The sequence below is a fragment of the Rhineura floridana genome, chromosome 6 (assembly GCF_030035675.1).
Source record: "Rhineura floridana isolate rRhiFlo1 chromosome 6, rRhiFlo1.hap2, whole genome shotgun sequence".
NCBI classification, from domain to species: domain Eukaryota; kingdom Metazoa; phylum Chordata; class Lepidosauria; order Squamata; family Rhineuridae; genus Rhineura; species Rhineura floridana.
This window is the reverse complement of record NC_084485.1, coordinates 45,182,278-45,198,619: the sequence shown is the minus strand read 5'-3', so window position 1 is coordinate 45,198,619 and position 16,342 is coordinate 45,182,278. Positions and strand designations below refer to the sequence as shown.

At 44.4% G+C, this 16,342-nt stretch overlaps 1 long non-coding RNA gene across 1 annotated transcript in view; it reads left to right on the top strand.

The window, feature by feature from the left end:
• The window catches only part of LOC133387249 (uncharacterized), a 111,742-nt gene extending 97,784 nt beyond the window's left edge, over positions 1-13,958 (top strand). Inside the window, exon 4 of the long non-coding RNA XR_009763423.1 lies at positions 9,154-13,958. This is a non-coding gene — a long non-coding RNA (uncharacterized LOC133387249). The remainder of the gene's footprint in view (positions 1-9,153) is intronic.
• The last annotated feature ends 2,384 nt before the right edge of the window (positions 13,959-16,342 follow it).

Sequence of the window (16,342 nt, the reverse complement as noted above, 5' to 3'; positions counted from 1 at the left end):
AGTTTATGCTTAGCTTGAAGTGTTTTTAATCTCAATTAAATGGACAACTTCCCCTTCCCTCACAGACTGCAACCTATTTAGTTTCTTGAGCTTCTGCATTATAATTTGAATTCTGTGGAATATAAGAAATAAAAGAAAAAAATACAATCAAAACAATTAAAAAGGATACAGCATCTAGCATAGTGCATTACAATTTCTGCAACAGGCATAAAAATCATTCAGTGGTCTACCAAGACCCTCAGCAATTTTCAAGTGGTCTGTGGGAGGGAAAGTTTGAGAATCATCTTGTTGGCCACTGTGAGAACAGGATGCTGGACTAGATAGGCAACAGACTGATCCAACAGGCTCGTCTTATGTTCTTATGGAATTCCGTGTCCTCAGACCGGCTAATCAGTGTAAGTGATTTCACTGCCATGGGGCAATGCAATCTGGATTTAATTTTAGTAGATCCAGAACATTCTGACAGCAACTGGAGTATAGACTGAGAAGAGCTGCTATAAAGTAGGAGATGGGGAGAGCAATAAGTGGGAAGGAAGGAAATCATTTCAAGGTAATAAAGTAGGACCAAACATTAAAATAAAATTAAAAAATAGGCTGTTACAGCTTGCTACTTTTCCTCCAATGTCTAAACTCTTCTTCAGCATGGCCAGGCCTACTATCAGGTGCAGTGAGGTGGCCACCTTAGGCAGCAGACTTTGAGAGGTAAGGAGTGGACAGAGCTGTGTCAGCCACACAACCAGCCATGCACTCTGTAAGTTAGTATACTTAGGACACTGTCCCATTGCTTGTGTTGAAGTAAGACTCAGCTGAGAGCCTCACCATCATTTGTATTATGTTTATATTTTACCCCTACTGTTGGAGGCAATGTATCTCTGAATGCAACTTGTTGGGAATTACAGATGAGGAGAGTGCTGTTGTGCTCAGGTTCTCCTTGAGGGCTTCGTATAGGCATCTCATTGGCTACTCTAAGAAAAGGATCCTGGACTAGATGGGCCATTGAGCCTGCTAGATCAGGTTTATGTACATGGAATAGGGGAAGCACCATCTTGTCCTTCACCTCAGGCACCAAAATATCTTGGGCTCTCCCTATTCTTCAAGGTGAGTGCTTTGCTCCAGCTGAGTAAACCTTCCAGAAGTTGAAGCTGAGAAAAGGTTGCAGCTAGAGACCCTTTCTCAGGGATTAGGCGGGGATCCCTACTTATTTATTACATTCTTATTCTGCCCTTCCTCTGTGGAATTTAGGGCAGCATACTACATTGCTGTTGTTGTTGTTTCTAAGATCACAGGGTGGATTACAATGATTTCAAATTCAATATTAAAATCAGTTTAAATCAAATTACAATCACAAAAATAGGATGGGTCATGAAAACATATCTCACATGTTGAAGGCCAGGGGCTGGACAGCCACATATCGGTTATGCTTTAATTTGGATTCCTGCATTGAGCAGGAAGTTGGACTTGATGGCCTTTTAGACCCCTTCCAAATCTACTATTCTATTACTCTATTCGACTGAACATCAAGAAAAACCTCCTGTTAGAGCGGTACAACAATGGAACCAATTACCTAGGGAGGTGGTGGACTCTCTAACACTGGAGGCATTCAAGAGGGCAAAGAGGTGGAACTTCAGCATACAATGGAAACTATACCATGATGGTGCCAGATGCAGCTCTGTGTTTTCTCCCCTTCCTTCAACCTCACAATGACCCTGTGATATAGGCTAGACAGAGAAATACTGATAGGTTTGTGACTGAGTGCAGATTTGAATCTGGATTTCTCCAGTTCTAGTCTGAAATGCTGACCTTTATATTCTACTGGTTCTCTACTTATGCATAAGCAGTCCAGGTTGGAGTGAACCCTGCAGGGTTTTTGTAGAAATGTGAAAGAGGGAAAGGGTGATAGAATAGTGCTGTAAATAATGTAAAGCCATATGTTGTCTGCCATTTATTTATCATTCTACCTGTAGGTCAGCAGTGGGGAACCTCCAGGTCATGGCCCTAAGTAGGCCTGCCAGACCTCCTCATTTGGCCCATGAGGTTACTTTGGCCAAGCTATGTCCACCTGCCCTATACCTGACACTATATAAGGAGCAGGTAAAGACGCGGCTAGGCCAGAAGGGGATTTGCAGGGAATCAGCTGATTAATGACAGGGGCACCTGCAAAGCCCCATACATACCACATTGTAAGCACCAACAATCAGCTGATCATTGGAGCTTGCATAGTGCTGTGGATGAAATGCCAACAGTCATCTGATTGTCAGGGGTTGCAAAGCAGTGTGCATGGGGCTTTGCAAACCCCAATTGTCTGCTCATCATCAAGGCTTACTAAAAACCATGACTAGCACTACACAAAAACAGTCACATGATTTCATTATGATGTCAGGTGAATGACTGATGGCCACCTGTCCACCTGCCAAACATGGCCCATGAGGGGGCGGGAGATAGCCCTGCTGTAGCTTGTTTGGGGAAGTGTATATTCTTAGCTGCTGGAGAATGTCTTCCTCAAAACACCACCATTTTAAAAAGAAGGTTCCAGTTAAGGGTGTTCAGCTTCCAAGCATGCTTGAGCTCCTGCATTTAGAACTTTAGGACGGGGAGAAAATCAGTTATTTTTCAGTCATTATGAAATCATCCCATGGGGACAGCACACTGTGCCATTAATGGGTGATTGTCGGAAGGCAGAGCTGGGGTCCCAATCCCGGGGAGCTGGATCCCGGAGAGTTGGGAGAAGAGTATTCGGATGGATGGCAGAGGGAAGGGGGAGGAACTTCCCCCCTTTGGAGCGAAGATGAAACAGAGGAACTGCCAGTGATAAGGTCGCTTAGCCACGGGGAGCCTGAGCCCTCCCTGGACATTCTCACGCCTCCCCCTCTTTCAGGCTCAGAGCAAGAGGGGAAAGAGGGAGGGCTGCTCACAGCCAAAATGCGGGGAGGCAGTTTACCATCAGCCCCTCCCCTATCCCCCATCCTGGAATCGGAAACTTCAGAAGAGGAGGGGGTGATGCTTCCCCCCTCACCGCGCACACGCAGACAGCTGAAAAGACAGGAGAAAAGGGGGGAAGGCGGGCAGTACCTGAGGGGCAGTTAAGGAGGAGCGAAAGATTGCGCGCCCGTTTGGCCCCTTCTTAAAGAACAGGCGGGAAGAAGTCCCTTGCTCTGTCAACTTTCTCCCAATGCCGCAGGACCTGTATCCCTGTATTGCTTCATGAGAAAACGCAGTCTTTGTTTGGACATTACCCTAATAAAACACGAATTAACTACAGCCGTTGGTCTGGTTCCTGAGTCACATCCTGGGCCTGACAGCTTGACAGAGCCACCTAAATCACCCTCAACGCTCTCTTCACTTGACTGGGACAAGATGTCAAAGGGAGCAGCGGGGGGGACGAACCCCACTTCTGAGACGGAAGAAGTGGAACTCTTGAGGACTAAGGTAGCTGATTTGCAGACGGATGTTCAAGCCCTGCTAGCAGCAGTCAAGGCGCTGAAGACGGATAATCAAACCTTGAAGGCCACGATAGACCAGATGCGAACAGCCCCTCCAGCTGCCGTAGTAAAGGTTTCCATTGGATTGCCCCCAAAATACGCGGGACAAAGTGATCAGTTGGCAACCTTCGTGGCTCAATGTGAGTTATATCTGGATGTCAGGCACACGGAATTTCCAGACGATGGGGCTAAAGTAGCTTTCGTGATTAGCCTCCTGGAGGGAGAAGCTGCAAAATGGGTGACTCCGTATCTCGTGAGAAAGGATACTGTCTTAGGAAGGTACAGAGGATTTATACAGGAGATGACCGAGATGTTTCAAGACCCGCAAAGGGCTGAAACAGTAGCGCGGCAACTAGGCGCTCTGAAGCAAGCTAAAGGGACTGTTTCCGAGTACACTAACGCTTTTAAAATTCTGTCCCAGGAAACTGGTTACAATGATGCCGCCCTGATGTTTATGTACCGGAGTGGATTAAATGCTGAAATCCTGGATGAGTTGGCCAGGACCTCCCCCCCCCCGCTGACCTACCAGGGCTCATCCGGCTATGCCTACAGATAGATCACCGGATGGAAGGAAGGCGCCTGGAAAGGAAGCAGGAAGTCCCGAGATACTCAGCCTCGGCATCCCGCAACAAGACCCTTCCCACTGCAGGGATGGCAGGTAATGCAACAGAGGGACAGGGAGGGGCTAGGCCAAGACTGTCGGAAGAAGAAAAGGAAAGACGACGCCGGGAACGTTTATGCTTTTATTGTTCAAAGCCGGGCCATGTGGCCAGAGACTGTGGACTGAAAGGGGGGAAAGCCGAGCCGTCGGGAAACTAGAACACCCAGTCCACGTGCAGGCCGGTGGACTGGGGGCAGCGTTGTATAAAGGTCCCCCAACGATCCAACCTCCCTCAAAGGGGGTGTTGGTCTTGCCTATTCGGATTACAACTTCCAGAGGAGTGGTGTTTAATTCCACTGCCTTAATTGACAGTGGAGCCTCCACAAATTTTATTGATGCAAAGTTAGTCAAGCGTCATGGAATTTCCCGGTGGAAACTGGACGCTCCCCTAGCTGTGGAGACTATCGATGGGAGACCCCTGAAGTCAGGAGGGGTGACACAAGCCACGGAGGAAGTGAAACTTCAAATCCCTGGGCACGAAGAGTTCATTTCGCTATACGTGTCAGATCTCTCGAACTTTGAGGTGATTCTGAGAATGCCCTGGCTAGCAAAGCATGAACCCAAAATAAGTTGGAAGGAGGCGGTGGTGTGGTTCACCTCACAGTATTGCCAGGAGAACTGTCAACCTGAAGGAATCAAGAACACCTTAGCGGGGGCAGTGCAAGAGATTGAGCAAGTGACCCTGCCGCCAAAGTATGAAGAATTCAAAGATGTGTTTGATGAAAAAGAGGCAGAGACTTTACCCCCCCCACCGCCCTTACGACTGTGCAATTGACCTAGTGCCAGGAGCCAGCATCCCATCAGGGAGAATCTACTCTCTCACAGAGAATGAGAGGGAGGCCCTGAAGGAATTCCTGGATAAAAACCTGAGGCGAGGATTCATACGCCCCTCACAATCCCCTGCTGGAGCGCCACTATTGTTTGTGAAAAAGAGGGGGGGGGACTCAGACCCTGTAATGACTATCGCATATTGAACCAGATCACCATCCCCAACAGCTACCCGCTGCCCCTGATCTCAGAGTTGCTGGACCGACTGCGCTCTGCAAAAATCTTCACGAAGTTGGATTTGAGAGGAGCGTACAATCTGATCAGAATGAAGGAGGGAGATGAATGGAAAACAGGATTCTTGACCGCTTACGGACAGTATGAATACCTGGTCATGCCGTTCGGGCTTTGTGGAAGTCCAGGAATTTTTCAAAAATTCATGAACGACGTGTTTAGAGACTTGTTGGACACGTATGTAATCTGTTACTTAGATGATATCCTGGTGTTCTCAAAGAACCAGGAAGACCACGACCAGCATGTGAAGACGGTGTTGAAGAGACTGAGAGAAAATCACCTGTATGCTAAATTAGAGAAATGTGGATTTGACCTCAAGTCTCTAGACTTCCTTGGATATCGAATGTCAGTGGAAGGCGTGGAGATGGACCCAGGGAAAGTTAGCTGCATATTGGACTGGGGCCAACCTGTCACCGAAAAGGATGTACAACGGTTTTTGGGGTTTGCCAATTATTACAGAAAGTTCATTCCAGGGTTTTCCAAATTAACAGCTCCTCTGACTGACTGTTTAAGGGGGAAGAAGAAGTTTCAATGGACAGAGAACGCCACCGAGGCCTTTGAGGAGCTGAAGAGAAGGTTTGCTACTGAGCCCATTCTGCGCTTTGCTGATCCGAACCACCCTTTCGTAGTGGAAGCAGATGCTTCAGATTTTGCCATCGGGGGGGTCCTGCTACAATTAGACCAAGAAGGAAAGGAGCTGCACCCCTGTGCGTACTTCTCTCAGAAGTTAAAGCCTGCAGAGAAGAACTACACAGTTTGGGAGAAGGAGCTGCTGGCCATCAAGGACTCTTTTGAAAACTGGAGACAATACCTAGAGGGGACCTCTCACCGAATTGAAGTGCGCTCCGACCACAAGAATCTTGAAAGCCTCCAAACAGCCAGAAAGCTGAACCAGAGACAGATAAGATGGTCCCAGTTCTTCACTAGGTTTAACTTCCAGATTACTTACCATGCCCAAGCCAAAAACCAGAGAGCGGATGCCTTATCCAGACAGCCACAATACAAAGAAAGTGAATCCGAGGACCAGCCTCAGTACGTAATCCCGCCAGAGAAATTAACGTTGGGAGTATGCCAGCCTTCATGGGAAGAGGAACTCAAAAAGGCACAACAAGAAGATGCAGACATGCTAAAATATCAGCAGGAGACGGGACAAGGTCAAGACTCAGAAGTAACCTTTCACTGGAGAAATGGACTGTTATGGTTCAAAACCGCCAGATATGTGCCAGAAGGGGAATTAAGGCTCAGAATCCTACGCCAGTGTCATGATTCCATCACAGCGGGACACTTTGGGATTTACAAGACCATTCAGAACGTGGCCAAGGACTTCTGGTGGCCTAAAATGCGTCGGGATATTGAGAGTTATGTAAAGTCCTGCTCTGTCTGTCTGCGGACAAAAACACAAACAGGGACACCAGCAGGACTGTTACAACCGTTGCCTGTCCCACACGAACCCTGGAAGGACCTCTCCATGGATTTTATAACTGATCTACCCAAGTCCCAAGGAATGACAGCCATCTTAGTAGTGGTGGATCTACTTCCCAAAATGGCACACTTTCTTCCTTGTGCAGGGGCCTTAGAGGCTAAAGAAACGGCCAAGTTATTCATAAAAGAAGTCTACCGGCTGCATGGATTGCCAAACAGCGTAGTCTCAGACCGAGGAACTCAGTTCACAGCCAAATTTTGGAGAGCAATGTGGAAACAGTTGCAGACGGAATTAAAACTCTCCTCCGCCCATCACCCCCAGACAGATGGGCAGACGGAATGCTTGAACGCCGTTTTGGAAAGATATTTACGAAGTTATGTGTCCTATCAACAGACTGACTGGGTATCATATTTGCATTTTGCAGAGTTCGCCTACAACAATTCTCTGCACTCAACAAACCCCGTTCTTCGCTAATTATGGATTCCATCCTAAAGTCTTTCCAAGCAGCTCAGAAGGAATGCTGGTACCGGCAGCTGAGAACTTACTTAAGGCATTGCAAGCGGCGCAACAGACACTGAAACAGCAGTTAAACGAAGCCAAAACGGAGTACAAGTGAGTTGCTGACCTGCACAGGAAGGAGGGCCCCCCCCTTCAACCGGGAGACCAGGTATGGCTGTCCACCCGCTTCCTCCAGATGCCGGGCAAATGTAGAAAATTACAAGACAAGAGGGTGGGTCCTTTCGAAATAGAAACTCAAATCAATCCCGTGGTGTACCGACTGAAGCTGCCTGACACGTTTAAAATACATCCTGTGTTCCATCGATCCCTCTTAACGAAAGCCGCCCCTCCCAGTGAGTTACGGCCGGAGGAACCTCCCGGAGCTCCACTCCTGGTAAATGAGCAGCTTGAGTTTGAAGTTGAGGAGATCTTAGATTCCAGGATCAGACGCCACAAGCTGCAGTACTTGATTCACTGGAAAGGCTATGGGGTGGCTGACAGATCATGGGAAGATGCAGCTGATGTGCATGCTCCAGAATTGGTAAAACTTTTCCATCAACGTTTTCCCCACCGTCCCAAGCCAGACAAGGGGAGGGGGGCACAGCCTGGGAGGGGGGATGGTGTCGGAAGGCAGAGCTGGGGTCCCAATCCCGGGGAGCTGGATCCCGGAGAGTTGGGAGAAGAGTATTCGGATGGATGGCAGAGGGAAGGGGGAGGAACTTCCCCCCTTTGGAGCGAAGACGAAACAGAGGAACTGCCAGTGATAAGGTCGCTTAGCGACGGGGAGCCTGAGCCCTCCCTGGACATTCTCACGCCTCCCCCTCTTTCAGGCTCAGAGCAAGAGGGGAAAGAGGGAGGGCTGCTCACAGCCGAAAAGTGGGGAGGCAGTTTACCATCAGCCCCTCCCCTATCCCCCATCCTGGAATCGGAAACTTCAGAAGAGGAGGGGGTGATGCTTCCCCCCTCACCGCGCACACGCAGACAGCTGAAAAGACAGAAGAGAAGGGGGGGAAGGCGGGCAGTACCTGAGGGGCAGTTAAGGAGGAGCGAAAGATTGCGCGCCCGTTTGGCCCCTTCTTAAAGAACAGGCGGGAAGAAGTCCCTTGCTCTGTCAACTTTCTCCCAATGCCACAGGACCTGTATCCCTGTATTGCTTCATGAGAAAACGCAGTCTTTGTTTGGACATTACCCTAATAAAACACGAATTAACTACAACCGTTGGTCTGGTTCCTGAGTCACATCCTGGGCCTGACAGTGATAACCTGTGTTGATGAGAGGCTTAATGAGGCAGTTTGCTGAGAGGTCAGCAAATTTGTCCATGGCAACAGTGGAAAGAAACAAGGAAATGTACAGTCACCCCAGAGACTCCTGTAATATCAATACAAAGGCTCCAGCCTGAGGCTGCAAGTTTGAAGAGTAACCAAAAGCCAAATCTCTTAACAAGGAGACACCTAATGGGTTTACAAGGCCACCCTTGAGTACTTAAGATTCTTGCCTCTTAATAAACCTTCTGCTACTCAGAGGAATTTACTATTGATAATTCATGCACCTTTTGAGATTGTTTCTCATATCAGGTTTTCTGCATGCCACATTCTGTGCCTGAGTGGCACCATAAACCTGTTAGTGATATCACTGTCTGTTGCTATGGAAATGTACCTGATGATACAAATTCAGCACAATAATGCCTTTCCTCCTTCAGCAATAGTCAGGAAGGCGAATGTGTGTGCATTTGTGAGTGACTGTAACTGTCACGCTATGTTTTTCTTCAGAGTCAAAAAGCCACTGTCTTTAAAGCGCCTGGAGCCTTGGGCATACATGAGGGACTAACTAACTGTGAACATAAAAAGCATCAAGTAACCTTTCTGTGATAAAGACATTTATTTGCCTTCCCTTCTTGTAAGTGGATCATTGACTAAACCACATAAATAGTAGGGTTGTGCACGGGTCCCAAGATTCACCTTGTATCTGTACCTGCAGGAATATTATCACTTTCTAGTTCCTTTATGCTCTCTCCTCTTTGATCTGTGTTTCAGGTTCTGAGCCACTCTGCGTAATACAAGTTCTACAAAGAAGAATCTAGAAACAGCTATAATGTCCTCCGCTTTTGACCAAACTGGATGAAATTTATAAGCTCAGGAGCCCCTACAGAGTGCATTAAGCCTGCCAAATTGCTGACAAATAGGTACAGGAGCTCTTTATGGAGGAAATAAAAGGGTTTATCTTTCTTCTACAATCCTTTGGAGGGGAGGTTGTCTCTTGCTCTTTTTTATCTTAAAATAATTTAGAGGTGGCTGGGTGATGTGTATTTTTGCTTGTACGTTTTTGTGAAGAAAAAAACTTCAGCTTCACGCTAGTGTTTCCTTTCTGATGGGCTTTCATGGGCCTTATGTTGCCTGTGGCGTTCTGAAGAGCTCAGCTTTTTATTTTGTGAAAGCAGAGCAGCATAGAATTTTTTGAAAACTTAAATGAAGCTTTAACTTTGTTTTAAAAAAAAAAAAAAGATCATCCACCGCTGTTCTTATTTAAACAATCCAGACCTCTTCAGTGATCCGCAGGCAACATTTTGAACAGCTTCACCTCTTGCAAAACTCGTGAACCTAGGGAAACAGATATATAGGAAAATGTATATTCTGCACAGGAAAGGACAGAAACAACAGAGTGCCACAAGGCTTTGTGGGTTCTCTTAGCTAAACCAGGGGCATTTATTGACCTCATGATCATTCACCACCACCCCAGCCAATGTACACCTGTAATAAATGTAAAACACTCATCTCTTAGATATTGAAAACAGGAAGTAGTTTGATCTATATTGGCAGTTTTCCATCCCTCATATGGAGCCACTGCTTTCTTCTGCAACATAGGTCTCAAAACCTTTTCTCCAATTCTGGGAGGAGGGGCTTTCTGCCCTCAGAGAACTGAAATGGGGCAAGATCATGCAATGCATTACTATACTACCCTCTTGACTATTGGGGGGTTTAAGGCATGAGAAATCTGCCCGCCCCCAGACACTGTTTCACATGAGGTCCCATAAAATAAGAGAAAATGCAACTGGAAGATGGATTATTGAACCCTACATATGCCAGCTAAGGCACATCTTTCCCAATCTGTTTCTGTATTGGAACAGTTTTTAGAAAATTTTAGATGTTTTAGTTATGTCATTGCTTGTGTGTTTCCTAACCTAGGCTCCTTTGTGAGGAAGGGTGGATAATGATGAAGAACAACCGCAATTCTTTTTCTCAGGCTGGGTACAATTTGGCCCTGCAACATAATACAGCACTGTGCACCGTGTGCACAATCAAGACAAAGATGGTGAATCAGCAGGTCATTCTTCAAGTTCAATTACAAACCATCAGGGACTATGTGATTGTCTGTATACTGATCAGCTGATGTGGACCCTGGAGTAGCTTTCAGGTGCAGGATTCATACAGCCCTATGGAGCACAGTGTAATGCTTCAGTATCTCACTCTAGAGCCCATGGTTTAAAACTGTGGTACCATATATCTGGGCCAAGAAAAGATCTGAAATTAAATTGTACATGCTTACATACTACATCGGGCTGCATCATCCATTGAGCTGACTTAGAGAAGGTGACAGACAGGACCTGTCTTCAGATGATCTGCATGAGAGATGGGGGAGAAATTCTATTTGGATTTCATTTAAAACTGAATCTAGCAAATTCACACTTTCCCCAACAAATATGAGAACCTACACATAGCTATCCTTCAAAATTTGCACCTATCTGAATTTTCCTATGCAGTTCTTCAACCAAGCAATGTTTACAAAAAATACATATTAGGGGACTAAAATAACATACCAAAATGCAGTATATTAGGAGAAAGTGTTTGTAAAAATGTGTATATTGGTCATAACTGCATACAAAAATGTGTTTTGTAAGAGAAATTCTCACTAAAACACTGGAGAATGTTTATGAGGATTTTTTTTAAAAAAAATACAAATTGTTGCAGAAATGCAAAGAACTGACTTTAAGATTGGGAAAATGAGAAACTAAGAGAACCAAAACTGGCAGATTCTTCCATCTCTGCACAACTGTTATCTTATATTCTCCAGGACATGTATGGCCACAACTGTTGATACTCAACTGTTTATTTATTTATTTATTTATTATTTGATTTATATCCCGCCCTCCTCCCAGCAGGAGCCCATGGCGGCAAACAGAAGCTCTAAAAACACTTTAAAACATCATAAAAACAGATTTTAAAAGATATTAAAACAAAACAATGTTAAAAACATTTTTTAAAAAAAGCTTTAAAAACATCTTTTAAAAAGGGTTAAAACATTATTAAAAAAACATATTAACAAGCAATTCTAACACAGACACAGACTGGGATAGGTCTCAACTTAAAAGGCTTCTTGAAATAGGAAAGTCTTCAAAAGGCGCCGAAAAGATAGCAGAGATGGCGCCAGCCTAATATTCAAGGGGAAGGAATTCCACAGGGTAGGTGCTGCTACAGTAAAGGTCCATTTCCTATATTGTGCAGAACGAACCTCCTGAAAAGATGGTATCTGCAGGTGGCCCTCACCTGCAGAGCGCAGTGATTGTCTGGGTATATAAGACGTAAGACGGTTGTGAAAGTTGTGATTTACAAATTGCTGCAGAAATGTGGAGAATGGAATTTAAGATTGGAAAAATGACAAACTGAGAAAACCAAAATTGACAGATCCTTCCATTTCTAGTCTGCATATTTATTATTTATTACATTTATATCACACCCTTCCTCCCAGTAGGAGCCCACGGCAGCAAACAAAAACACTAAGAACAATCTAAAACATCATAAAAACAGACTTTAAAAATATATTAAAACGAAACATTTTTAAAAACATGTTAAAACAATTTTTTTTAAAGAAAAAGCTTTAAAAACATCTTAAAAAGCAATTCCAACACAGACACAGACTGGAATAAGTCTCTACTTAAAGGAGGAAGGTCTTCAGTAGGCACCATAAAGATTACAGAGATGGCGCCTACCTAATATTTAAGGAGAGGGAATTCCACAGGGTAGGTGCCGCCACACTAAAGGTCCATTTCCTATATTGTGCAGAACGGACCTCCTGATAAGATGGTATCTGCAGGAGGTCCTCACCTGCAGAGCGCAGTGATCGACTGGGCATATAAGGAGTAAGAAGATATTTCTTGTATCCTGGTCCCAAGCTGCATAGGGCTTTGTACACCAAAACCAGAATGTTGAACTTACCCCTGTAGCTAATGGGCAGCCTTTATAATACCGTCAGGCATTACAGAATGAGCTGGAAGACTTTTGGTTGTAGCTTAAAAACACATCAATATGCATGTCTGTTCTTAATCCTAGAAAGTATGGGAAGCAAGACTAAATGTAGCAGCTCTTCTACTGTCTATCTAGGCCAGGGTACAAGCAAATATCCATTTTCTATTATCAGCTCATATCACTTACGTTACAACTTCACTGGTGCCTGACAGATGGAATGTGGGCCAGCAGCCACCAATTTTTGAGCAGTAACATGTTTTCTTCCTCTGAATATATTGATGTTTTTCATTTCTTTTAAAAAAGTTGCATTTTGAAGGAGCTGAGCAATAATTCTGGTTACACTTATTACAGTTTGTTGACTGAGGCCACAAAAAAGGGGGGTATGAAATGCTACATGACAGGCAGCTATTCCCTTCCACAATGCATTTAGGTTCAGATTGCATTTTGAACTTTGAATTAAAAAGCTGCCCCTGGAGAAATGCAGAATGTTCTGAAAATACGACATCTTCTTGTCGTCGTCCCCACCCCACTAAGCATTGCTAAGTTTAGCTCCAGGACTCCCAACAGGAATTGGTCAGCTGAATCCCAGAGCACTAATTTAAACATTTCAGGGGATGTGCTGTCTTGTAATATCAAAGTCTCACCCTTGCTGAATACACCTGTGATCAGAGGTAGGAGAAACATTTGCAGCCATGTGAAACTGGACTCATTTGGGGTTTCATTATACACTTGGAACTCTGATCATTTTCATCAAAGACAAAGCTAAAGTTCACAGTCCATTGCAGTGGAAACTTTAGTGATTTCTGTCCCAGAGTTTTGCAAGAAATTTTGATAGAAAGCTAAGTGGGAATGGCTGGAGATCTAAATCTCTCCGACTACATAAACCCCAGCATATTTTATAGATAAAATTATATAGATTTTATCATTTTCTCTGGTTCAAGGGACTGGAAGATTTAAAAATGAAGACCAAAAGTCAAAAACATCAAAACCAACAATAAAGAATATATTTAAATACATGTCATGGCCCTATGGAGAATGCTTGGCGGGATTGGGAGAATGGAGAGAGGTTTGTAGATGTTATGGAGGGGGCTGGGGAAATCATGGGGGGAATATTTCCAGAAACCACTGGCAGCTTCGTGCCTAGTGAGTTTACTAACATCAGTAACTCCCCTTTGCCTGTGAAAAAATGAGAGGAATCCTCACTGGCACCCAGCCCAGACTTAGCCTTTGAATAGATAGACTCTAATGAACTGACTGGACTCTTCTGGAGAAATAAGAATGAGGATTGTTTGTCAAAGGCTGAAATAACAGTTTCTCCCAGGTTGTGCAGACTGGAGAAGAGACCACTTCAGTTAAAGCAATTTGCATCTCTTCCCAAGATAATTCCCCCTTTGCTTATAAGACAGGAAAGCACTAGATTTAGCTCAGACAAGTAAAGTGCCCACCCATCTCTCTTTTATTTAGAGTGTCTGGGCATGATATGGTCGTTGTGACAACTCTCCGTTGCTGTTTCCATGCCTAGTTTGCACCTGTTCTGTATCCTGATATGCCTTGTATGTTTTGATGCTTTGTCCCTATGATGACTTCTGGAATAAAGTCTTACACAAAACCCAGTCTTTGAGTCCTGAGTCTGCTTCTCTGGTTGGGAGCAGGGACAATACATTAGAAGCCGGAAACCAGCTAGAGAGTAGGGAAGGGGGAGAGTTTTGATTCACTTCACATTTAAAGCCCAATCCACACTTTCTGAAACAATATGCAAGCTATCCTTTGAAATTTGCACTTATCCTAATTTTGCAATGCAGTTCTCCAACCAACCAATGCTTACAAAAATCCATATATTATTTATTTTCTTACATTTATATCCCACCTTTCTTTCATCAAGGAACCCAAGGTGGCACAAATGCGATTCCCAAGTGGTTTCCCATGCAGACATTGACCAGACCAACACCTACTTAGTTTCAGCAAGGTGGTGTCCTCATGTGCCTTCAGACTATACACTGAGAATATATTAGGGGAAAGTGTGGATAAAAATGATTTTAGTGAAAATAACATACAAAAATGCATTATATTAAGAGAAATTATTTGCAAAGATGTGTACATTACTCAAAACTGGATATAAACGTATTCCTAGGACAAGACTGCCTCCCATTGGTCCAGCCCAAACACAAGGTATGGTCAAATGTGGGACTGGTGTCCATTCCCTCACATCTTCCATCCCTCCTCTAAAGATTATGAGACAAATCTGTTTAGAATCCTTCCCACCCTCCCAACAGACAGACATGATTATGGTACGGCAGGTTTCCCCAATGTTGTCCAAAATATCTGAAGGGCACTCAGTTGTGTAAGGCTAAGTCTCAGTATGTGTCACGAAACACAGAACACATGTGCTCTTACATGTCAAGAATGCATGACCTTGCTATAGAAGATACATGTTTAGGAATATCTAAGAGGAGATCAGCTTGATATTGAGAAATGAAAGCCCCTCACAAATGGGAATTTTAAAAAATGCACAACAAATCAAGCTGATTTATGTCCATTCCAGCTTCAGTTTCTCTGTAGTTCAGCATGCGTCACCAACTCCCTTGAATAGATATCCACATTTCTTCCACCACCATATAAAGAGTCTGGGACAGAGCTCTCTCCTTATATAAGTCAGTTGCATGTTTTAAAACCTACATCTGTCCTAGTCAATCTAGGAGATTATTTCAGAGTTGTATTTTTAGTTCTCATCAAGATAAGGAAGAAAACTAATGCAAAAAGGGTTTCCCACACGTGCTGCTCTCCAGAGCCAACCATGCGAGGACAAGAGTTTCTTGTGAGGACAAGTATTTCTTTCTCTGAGAGCCAAGCTGCATGTTATGTGGAAGATCACTGCTCACATCTACTTTAATTAAACATTTTTTTACAGAAGCTGAGGGAAGTTTTGAGTTTGATTGGAGCAGTGGAAAAGATTTTTAAACTTTTCCCACATACCCTGTTTTCCAGGTGCCCCCAAAGCTTTTTTTACTAGTGTCACAGCACAGGTCCCCCATGGGGTTTCCAGCAGGATTGGGAGGGGGGATTTAAATCAGGAAAATACATTGGGGGTTAGGATTAAATTCCCTTCCCCCAGCACCACTGTTCCAATCAAACTTTTTTGGGCACTCTGTATTTCTGGGAAATGTAACAGATGAATGCAATGACTATGATTATAACTAAATTATAACTAAATCACTACCACTGCCACCCCACCCAGGCGTACACACACATCCACAAATTTCTTGCATAATCTGTAGTTTTGCCAAATGTCTTGCTCTGGAGATGGTTATAAAGAGCAATGGAGTCGGGGGCAAAAGCATGCAACTCTGAGTCCATTCAAGTTTCAAGAATGGTGAGAAGGCAGGTTGCCAGTCTTCTGAAAGATTTGTGGTATGAGGAAGACTGGACAGTATTTCCTCCAGGATGATTGGCACTGTTGGGAATAAAGCACCAATGTATACTACAAACGACCTGAACCAGTGGGGAGCATTAGACAGAAAGGCAATCTGTTCTTGCCTCTGCTGATTCCTCCTCTAAACTGCTGTTTTTGCAGGCTTTGCACCTCCTCTTCCTGCCTTCTCTTCCTGTCTTTGTTCTCAGTTAGTAATGGCTCCCTGAGTGGAAGCTGCATGGCTGATGCAGCATGTATGACTTTGCCTCTTTGTAGTTTTGTTATTGTTGTTATGTACCTTCAAGTCGATTACGACTTATGGTGACCCTATGAATCAGAGACCTCCAATAGCATCTGTCATGAACCACCCTGTTCAGATCTTGTAAGTTCAGGTCTGTGGCTTCCTTTATGGAATCAATCCATCTCTTCTTTGGTCTTCTTCTTTTTCTACTCCCTTCTGTTTTTCCCAGCATTATTGTTTTTTCTAGTGAATCATGTCTTTGCATGATGTGTCCAAAGTATGATAACCTCATTTTCATTATTTTAGCTTCTAGTGACAGTTCTCCCCCTTTA